Source organism: Gossypium arboreum, chromosome 4 (assembly GCF_025698485.1).
Source record: "Gossypium arboreum isolate Shixiya-1 chromosome 4, ASM2569848v2, whole genome shotgun sequence".
Lineage (NCBI taxonomy): Eukaryota > Viridiplantae > Streptophyta > Magnoliopsida > Malvales > Malvaceae > Gossypium > Gossypium arboreum.
In genome coordinates this window covers 46,677,370-46,688,020 of record NC_069073.1, presented here as the reverse complement: position 1 = coordinate 46,688,020, position 10,651 = coordinate 46,677,370, and the positions used below count along the sequence as shown (strand labels likewise).

The 10,651-nt window shown below is 32.4% G+C and overlaps 1 non-coding gene across 1 annotated transcript; it reads right to left on the bottom strand.

Annotated features, from left to right (window-relative positions):
- Positions 1-10,178: 10,178 nt before the first annotated feature.
- LOC128292183 (small nucleolar RNA R71) lies at positions 10,179-10,285 on the bottom strand. The gene has a single exon (XR_008282168.1). It is a non-coding gene; the product is annotated as a small nucleolar RNA R71 (small nucleolar RNA).
- Positions 10,286-10,651: the final 366 nt, after the last annotated feature.

The window sequence follows — 10,651 nt, the reverse complement described above, 5'->3', positions numbered from 1 at the left end:
TGGCTTTATATTTTATATTATTAATGAATAAAAATAAAGGAAAAATGGGTGATGAAAACAAAGCTTTATCTTTGTTCTTGGCCTAAATGAAAGAGAGGAAAGGGGAGAAAACTCCATTCGGTCACCTTAGGCTTGAATCAAGGTAAGAATTCATATTAATTCTTAAAATTGTAGTTAATTTTAAGTTAGTTACCAAGTTCTTTATTTAACCCATGTTAAAATTTTGGTTTTGGGGAGGATTTGAGTTCTTGACCATGGTAGAAAATGAAAGGAATACATGGTTGTCTTCAAGTTTAATGAATAATTACAAATGAATGATGTTTGAGATAGTTTAAGGTGCTTGTAAGTAGTTTAGATGAATGAACAAAAAAAATATAAATAAATCATCTTGTGTATTGGTGTAATTGCCGAATTTGAACTAGGGATATTTTTTAGTAATGTTTGTATTTTAAATGATGGAATAGAGTAAATGCTTGGAATGTGGATTAAAGGTTCTTATATTGCCTTGTCATTTCCGAAAATGTGCTTTGTTAAAAAAATTGGGTGTTGGATGTTTAAGTGATGTAAGTATATGTATATTCGGCTTGTAGTTATATAGGTGTAGTATGAGAAAATAACTCATAATTAAATGCAATATATGTTTCGGAAAAATTGGTCTTGTTGGCTATTCATGTATGTATATATATATATGCAATACTACGTAGTGATTTCTTAGCTTATGTGTAAAAGTATATACAAGCATGATTATAATAAAATTGTGGTTTTTGAGAAGTTGAATATTAATATACTCAAATAGTCAGGTGAGTATTCGGCCAAGTAAATAAAAATGCAATTACGTGTATATATATATATATATATATATATATATATATATATGTGCATTCGGCATGGGTAAAACAAAGTGGCTGGTAAGTTGATTGAAAAATAGACAATTAGTGTATTTGATTATTCGGCCAAGATGATGTTTAAGTGCGAATGTATTTATATGGATGTACTTATAAGTATAACTTGAGATTAAATGGTATTTAGTCACTATAAATAACCATACTTGTAGAATTTATTAAATACATAATTGGTCTTATGTAGATATGCATATAATTATAAAGTTGTTAATGCCTAGTAAGGTGTTTGGTTGTGCATGACTAGGGAATATATATATGCATATGGTGGTTGATAGTTAATTATTAAGCCATATGTACCTTAACCTTAAAATATACATGTATTATATTAAATTGCCTATTTGATAAGAAATTAAATAAATTCAATTGTTTAAATCAAGCTCAAGAGCAAAGGGGAACTAGATCAGATAAGGGAAAGGAGAAAGCAATCGAATAGCCTATCTGCCACTGTTCAAAAATATCCGAGGTAAGTTTTGAGTAATTACAGTTGTTAGATAATTGATGTAATGAGATAAGTATGATAAATGAACTGCGACCTATTGTCTCTACTTGAATAAGGTTGTTTAATAAATAACTTGAGTATATGGCATGTAACCGAATGGATATTAGGAGTTAAGCTGAGATAGTGAAATGGTTATGTGTTCTTGCGTAAAAGTGTTGAACCGAAAGTTATATTGAAAGTGTGTTTTCTTTGTGTGCTTATACTCGAATGAAGAAATTGAAGTACAAATGTGATATGTTATGTGAGTCGAGTTATCATGTGGGTAAATACGCTTAGTACTCGATATATTATATATCCGGGTTAAATCCCGCAGGCTTCGTGCTGGTCATATATATATCCGGGTTAAATCCTGCAGGCTTAGTGCTGGTACTATATCCGGGCTTAAAGTTCCGCAGGCTTTGAGCTAGTGATTGGATTCGAGTTTTGAAACCTAGCAGGCTTAACGCTGGTGATTCGAATGAGATTACCAATTCAAATGTTCAAAGTAAACTATTATTGAGTATGTATGATACATGGTAATGACCAGGTACGTATTATGTATTTCTATGTGAATTGATTGCAAGGTGAGTCATTAGTATCAAATAACGATAAAATTGTGTGGATGATTAATATATCTATGAATAAGAGAAATGACCTATTTGGTCGATTCCTGTCATTATATAAAAATATGTGAATTAAATTAGTTGTATGAGCCATAAAGTAAAGTGAAGCATATGCTTTGTGTATTTATATTCGGCCAATAGGCTTTATATGTGGTATACTTGTGTATATTCGGCTGAGTGATTGTAATTAGAATACGAGTTTTTCGATATTTAATGTTCGTTTTATATGATACGTTTTGATTGTTTGAAATGCTTAAAACTTACTAAGCATAGTAATGCTTACTTTGTTGCCTTAAGTCTCTATTTTATAGATCTTGTTCGTCAGCTACGGTCTCGAGAATCTCAAAGTCGAAGTCATCCACACTATCTAAGCCTTTTGGTTCTCTAGTAGTTAAATTTCGATAATGGCATGTATAGGCTTGACTTTTTGTTGTTAAATAATTATCTTTTTAATGATGTATATATGTATAACCATGTGAAAATGGCTTGATAAGTTACTATATGTGTTCCAAATAGTTAATGTGAATGTGTGGTTGAGATTTGATTAATGTTTTCAATGTTTGATGTGAATTTAACTTAAGAATGAATCACTATACCTAATTATCTTGATATGACTCTTTTGTATAAGGTAATACTCTTTAACCCTCCGGCGACGGGTATGGGTTAGGGGTGTTACAAGTTGAATTAAAGACCGAATAAAAATGGAATTAAATCTTATCGAGTTTAGTTTCTTATAAAGGAAACAATATAAGTAAAGGAATCTCCTATTATGAGATATTTTAATGTTTGTGAAACAGGGTCAGAGTGATCTTAGACTCCCCTATTTTAACTTTGGAAAATCATTAAAAGTGGTATGAAAATAATAATTGGTTATAAATTATATGATTAAAATCCTTAATGAGTGGATATAGATGAGAGCATCATCTGAGTCTCGTACTATGAGATAAATAAATTTTAGTGAAGAAAGGTCAAAGCTATCAAACAGCAAAATAGGGGAGACTTTGAATAATAAACTGTACTTATTGGCTAGACTAAAAATTCTAAAAATTTTATGGTAAGAAGATATGTGAATCTAGTTTCTAGAAAAATTAGTGGTTTTCAATTTGGAGTCCTGTAGCTCCAGATATAAATAATTTAGTGACCATGACTCGAGAAAATAGCTTAACTGGACTTTGAATAAATATAGAGGAATTGAAAAATAGCATGTTAATACATTGCTTATTATTTTTCATGCGAGCTTACTAACATAAAGCTTGCTCCCTCCTTTCCATTTCTCTTAGTGTTGTCAGGTTGGCTCGGGGTTGGAGATCGTCGGAGGCAGCATCACACTATCAAGTCAATACCTTTGGAGTATTGATACATATGTTAAAAGTATCAAGTGAGTGGCATGTATAGGGACCTAGTTCTATGACATGTGTTATTATGATTTGGCTAAAGTATTGGCCTATTTTGAGCTATTGTATATGGCCATGAGATGTGGCTCATATTGATTATGGCTTGTAAGTATAGCTAGTCAAGTTATGATTTATTGCTTATGATGTGAAGATATGATTATATTTGTTTGTCATGCATGGTTGGCAATATGTGAGAATGTGTAACATGCATGTTGATAGGTAAATGATATGTTTGTATCATAATTGAGGATGTTGAGTGCCATTAGATCCATGTATATGTGTGTACATGTAAGGCTGACAAAAAGGCTTGGAAAATAGCCTAAGAGTTAACTACATGGGATGAAACACGGCTGTGTGTCTCAATTGTGTGAGGGACAAGGCCTGGTGACACAGGCGTGTGGCTGCTAACATTATAAATAGAGAGTTACACGGCCTGAGGACACGGGCGTGTTGATGGCACACGGGCGTGCCCCTGTGTCTACATGGCCGTGTGACCCTGTTTCATGGGAAAAATTTCTAAGTTTTTTCCAGAGCTTTCCAAAGTTCTTGGTTTAGTCCCGAACCCTTTCTAAAGTATGTTTTGGGCTTCGTAAACCCAAATAAGGGACTATGTGTATGTGATTGAATGTTTTAAAATATGAATGAAATTTTATGGCCTGATTTGAATGATTGTTTGTGTTTAAGTCCGATAATACCTCGTACCCTATCCTGGCGTAGGACATGCGTAAGGGGTGTTACACATTAAACCAAATTTATATCGGTATCGCACACATAGTGCCACTTACTCAGCCAAGGCTGTTATAATATCACACACTCAGTGCCATTTTCGTAGCCGTAGCTATTTCGTTATTCGCACACTTAGTGCCTCAGATAATCAATCCACATTTCACATACTCAAGCTTCACCATCTCATTTCCATACATTCCATCATATATAAACATTGTTTAAACCAAATGTATTATACACGAACTTACCTCGGACGTAAAAACGACGATATTAGTCGATCAATCGAATACTTTGTTTTTGTCTCGATCTAGGTCTGAATTTCTCCTTTCTTGATCTATAAGTATTCAAAATTAACTAATTTAATCACTAACACATTTAATTTAATACACAACACATCTTTGGGCATTTTTGCACTTTAGCCCCTAAAGTTACACATTTTGACATTTTAGTCCTTATTACACAAAACACCAAATATACAAAATTCATCAAAACCATGCCTTAGCTGAATTTTCCTATAGTCCTTATTAGCCCATATTTATAATTTATTTAGCGTTATTATTTTCATTATAATTCCACTAGTCTCATGTCCATTAATGTCCATGCATTAATGCAATGGTATAATTGCATCATAAAGACCCCATATATAAAAACATAGCAATTTGACACATTAGCCATTAGAACACATCTTTTGCATTTTCTGTGATTAGGTCCTTTTTGCAAATTAAGCACACAAATGATAAAATTTTCACACGAAACTCACACATATCAATTCACATATTATAAACACCAAAAATAATAATAATAAAATAATTTTCTGACCTCAGATTTGTGGTATTGAAACCACTATTCCGACTAGGGTCTAAACCGAGTTATTACACTCGAGGTATAAAAATCAATGATCCATTAATTCATGTTCAAGGGCACCCATAAGGGCACATAATCATAAATCACATTCTCGAGCTATATATCAGGATGCTCAGATGAGCCATGTAACAGGACGTTTATACAGGCTAAACAGAAAACTCATAAGAGTTTAGAACAGGAAGCTGATTGAGCTTAACAGGTAACTCCGAAGAGTTATCATCAGGGAGCTCCAAATAACTTAACAGGGAGTTCAAGCGAGCCATGTTAGGAAGCTCATAAGAGCCTATATCAAGACGCTCACGAAGAGCTGCGTTTATGTCCGTAATAATCACAATCAATTGAATCATGTAACAGGATGCTCACAAAAAGTTGCAGTAGTGCGCAACACATGCAAAATCACTACCGGTCAGGATGCTCACAGGAACTATATAACAAGATGCTCGAGAAGGTTTATAACAAGATTGCTCGTCCGAGCTATAGTCTATCCGCAACATATGCAGGACTTTAATCAATACGCGAAAATACTGTATCCATCAATTTTCATTATTCATTCGGGACTTAACATTTATCCAACTTTATCGATTATGTATTCAATTTCACATCAATAATATTTACACAATTCATACACACAACATTCGGTTTAAGCATTTAAATAAACACGATTTAATTACACGAACTTACCTCGTTACTTGTTCGTATACAGAAATCTACTAATCCGTTACTTTTTGTTTACCTCGATCCAATTCCGTATTTGGTCTTTTTAGATCTATATAAATGAACTTAATCATCAATTTAATCCACTTCATACTCAATTGTATTCAATTTACATCCTAGGTAAAATTACTATTTTGCCCCTATACTTTTCATAAATGATATTTTCGTCTCTACGCTCAGAAAGTGAAATTCATGCAATTTAATCCTTATTCCAAGCCTAACCAAAATTTTCATATAACATTTACGTCACATGTATTTCAAAAATTTAGAAAATTTTCATTGCTTTTACATCTTTACAATTTAGTCCCTAAATCATAATTTCATCAAAATTCATTTTACAAAAGTTATTTATCTATCAACAACCTTTCATTTTCTACCATAAATTTCAAATTTTCAACATATTCATCCATGGTAAATTTTCTATACTTCGATATATTTATCATCTTTTAATTATTCTCATTTCTAATTTAGTTCTTATCATTTTCTAATTTTTCCATGGATGAATCATCAAAAATATCTACTAACTTTTCTTTAATGGAATAATTACCATATAAGGACCTCTTATTTTGAATTTCATAGCTATTTGATCATTTTAGTTACTAGACCTCAACTTTTTCATTTTATGCACTTTGGTCCTTTCCCTAATTAGACATGATATAGGTAAAATTTTCTTATCAAAATTTTCATATATCTTTCCTATCATAAGGTAGACCATGCAATGACATTAAAATAAATTTTCTTTTTAACTCGGATTTGTGGTCCCGAAACTACTATTCTGATTTCACTAAAAAGGGGCTGTTACATGACAAGCATATCTCTAGTGTTTAAGAACAAACGATAAGAAAATTTATTTAATTTTAAATAATTAACTATTATGATGCTTAGATTATTAATTTTTTACATTTATATACTCAACCCAAAGATCGAATTTTGAAGACATATATAAACAATTTAAATGAAGGTGCACCAGATGTCACTTATGGACACTTGTGATATGCAAGGAAAAATTTTGTAAATTTATTTTTGTTTGTGTAATCTTGAAGCCCTAATTATGCTTCAAGTTCACAAAAGTTATGTTTTACAAAAATTTTCTCTGTATCTCGCAAATGTCCATAAATGATATCCGATGCACATTCGCTTAAATTGTTTATGTATGTCTCCAAAATCTATTTTTGGGTTAAGTATATAAAATAAAAATTAAAAATTTAAATAACATAATAATTAACTATTTAAAATTAAATAATTAATAAATTTTTATCATTCATAATTGAGCGTTGGATATATGCTTGTCATCCAAATGAATAAGCTAATTTGTCATTTAAAATTATAACAAATAAAATCAAATGGAAGAGAATAAAATTCAAAAAAGAATTAAAAAATATAATTGAGTACTGAAAATTGAAAATTAAAATGAGTATTGAATAGTTGGATCTTATTTAAGGATACTGCAAAAGTTAATTGGATTTTCTTTAAGAAATTACTAGCTATTTTACCCATCTGACCTAAAAAAATCAATATTTATAAAAATGACCCTGGTTTAAAAATATTCATCCAAATAACTTAAAACGAACAATAAAATTGGATTATAGGAACTAGATGATTGGCACCACTACTTTTTCTATTAAAGAAATAATTTTTGGGGTTTTGGTCACTAGATGGCCGGCACCCGTGTATTTTTAAAAGAAATTTTTTTTGGGGTGTTGGCACACTGATGGCTAGCACCCTTTATCTGACTAAAATTTTTTGGGGGTGTGTGGTGCCGGTCAACAAATGGCCAAAGTCACCCAACAAAAGGGATAGGAATATTGCAACATTAACCCTTCATTGTTTTCTCATCTTTTTATTTTCCAAGTTTAATTACATATTTTATATTGCAATATTGAACTACTTATCATGTTTTTAATTATTATTGCATCACTCACATTATTATGAAATTTAAAATTAATTTAAATTTAATATGCACAATTAAATTAGATTTTTTGATAAAATTAGAACATACTTTAATGATTTTCATCTTTTATAATAATTCAAATAAACATGGCTAAATTATTGTTTCTTTTATTTTAAAAAGTAATTGTAATATATTTATAAATTTAAAAAACTTACCTTATAGATTGAATTAATTTATAAAATGAAATTTTAAAACATAAAAATAACGTGTAAAATATGACAACACAAAAAATCCATTATTCAACTCTTTGACAACATGAAAAACCAAAAACTCTACCCTCCCTCTCTATCTATCCATGGGATGGAAGGGCGGTGGCCTTTGGTGTCCTCTCCAATTAAAAATTAGGGCCTCATAATCCTTACAATATCGTCATCGCAGTAGAGTTTAACCACTAAGTTCGGGATGGATTGGTGTTGTTCCTCTACGCCTAGGACACCAGAATATCGAACCATGAACGAAGAAAGGTGTGCAAGAAAGGGAAAAGTGATAAACCATAATTTATACATATTTTTATCTCATGCTTAGCATAATTTTGGATGAATTATCCTTAGAATTGGTGAATTCGATGCTCCTAATCCTTTAATTTCATGTTTTATACTTAGAAGAGCATATGAGAGTAAAAAGAGCGAGAAACGGGCCAAAAACGGAGAAAATGGGTCAACATGGGAAATCAACACGGCCTGGACTTCCTCACACGGGTAGTTTACACACCCGTGTCCATTCAACAGACTCGAACACGGTTTGAAGCCACCTCACACGGGCGTGTCCCTGTCGAGCCCAAGTCTAGCCCTATTCGGAAAAGGCCACTCTTGAGGGTAGGAAGCATTCTAAAGCCTATTTATACACCCCATGAGGTACCTAGAAGGGACACACGGAGTAGGAGGCAAGGAATTACTCGAATAAAGCCGATTGATCCATCTCAGAAGCCGGATTCACCTTCAAGACTGAAGATCTCCCTTCAATTCCCTTTAAGAGATCTTGGGTTTTCTTTATGTTTTGTTATCATTATTCTTTTGAGATGTTTTCTTTCATAAATATGAACTAAACCCCCTAAATACCTAAAGGGAATAAAACCTAAGACGGATCTTGTTATTATTATCTGAATTATATGATAAATATTTGACTTGTTCTTAATTATTAGTTATTAATTCTTGCTTTAATATTCCGGGATATTGATTCAAGAATTGATGTGCTTATTCAGAGGAGCAAAAGTCCCTGTCTAAGAGTAGATCTAACATAATTAAGCGGAGTTGATTGCACGCCTAGAGATACTGTGACATAATTTTGCTAGAATACGGTGAAACCTAATAAGGGAATCCATAAATTGAGTTAATGCAACACTAGGGTTTTTAATTAGAAAGAGATTTCAATTAATCAACCTAGGGTTTGATGGTGTTAGTCTCGAGAGAGATAATAATATAACTTAAGGATTTCTACAGATCAAGTCAAGTGAATAAATCGTCTGATTCAGAGTCAATAACAAGTGAAGTTTAGGTGGATTTTTCCCTTAGGTATTGTCCAAATCATTCAGCTTTCCCAAAATTTATTTCCCCAATTTACTTTCTGTGCATTCTTAGTTTAGTAATTAGTTTAGATAAAACAAACCCCTTTATATTTAGGATAGATAATAAAAAGAAAGTTAATACTAGTACTTTTAGTTCCTTTGGGTTCGACATCCTAGTCTTGTCATAAGCTATACTACTGTTCGATAAGTGCACTTTCCTTTGTCATGATAATAGTTAGTTTTCAAGAACGAACATTCATAAATTATAGAACTTATCATGATTCACATCAGATCAAGTTTTTGGCACCGTTGCCAGGGAACTAAGATATTAGTAACACTTAATTTTTATTACTTTAGCCATTTACTCTATTCCAATTTAAATTTTTTTTTAATTTTTGTTACTAAATTTTCTTTTTCCTTCTGGCAGGTTTTTATAGTTTATTACTAGAAGAAACCCGTCGGGACCATTACTTTTTTATAGTGAGACCGATCACATAGCTCACAGAAATCGAAGAGAAATAAGGCGAAGCCTAAGATACACAGAGGAAGAGCAAGAGGACGATATTTCCACCACAACCGAGGAGATGGCTAAAAATTAGGAAAATTCGCTACCTCCTGCAATTGCTGCTAATCCAGTAAATTAGAATCCTACTCCACGCACTATGTATGATTATGCTAAACCTACTTTAATAGAAACTAAGTCAAGTATAGTTAGGCCTGCTGTTGCTGCAAATAATTTTGAACTGAAACCTAACACGATTCAAATGATACAACAGTTTGTTCAGTTTGATGGTTTGCAGGACGAGGACCCAAACACTTATTTGGCAAATTTTTTGGAATTTTGTGACACTTTTAAAATCAATGGCGTTTCTGATGATGCCATTCGCCTTCGGTTATTTGCCTTTTTATTGAGGAATAAAGCTAAACAGTGGTCGAACTCGTTACCACGAGAGTCAATCACTACTTGGGAACAAATGACTGAAAAATTTTTACTTAAATATTTTTCGCCAGCTAAAACGGCTAAGTTGAGGAATAATATCTCTTCTTTTGTGTATATGGATCTAGAAACACTCTATGATGCATGAGAGAGATATAAGGATCTTTTGAGAAGATGCCCTCACCATGGGTTACCACTCTGGCTACAGGTTCAAACTTTTCACAATGGCTCGAATCCTTCGACTAGACAGATGATTGATGCAGCTGTTGGTGGGACTGTCAATAATAAGACACCTGAGGAGGCTTATGAATTTATAAAAGGGATGTCACTGAATAATTATCAGTGGCAAGTCATGAGGACAAAGCCAACGAAAGTAGCCGGTGCTTTTAACATCGATTCGGTCACCATGCTGACTAATCTGGTAGAACTTTTGAATAGAAAAATTGATGGTTTACTTGGTTCTTCACAGGTACACCTAGTAATACAATGCAATGCAAGTGGAGGAGGAACGAGCAATTCAGAATACCCACCTTATAGCCACAACATGGAAAACGAGCA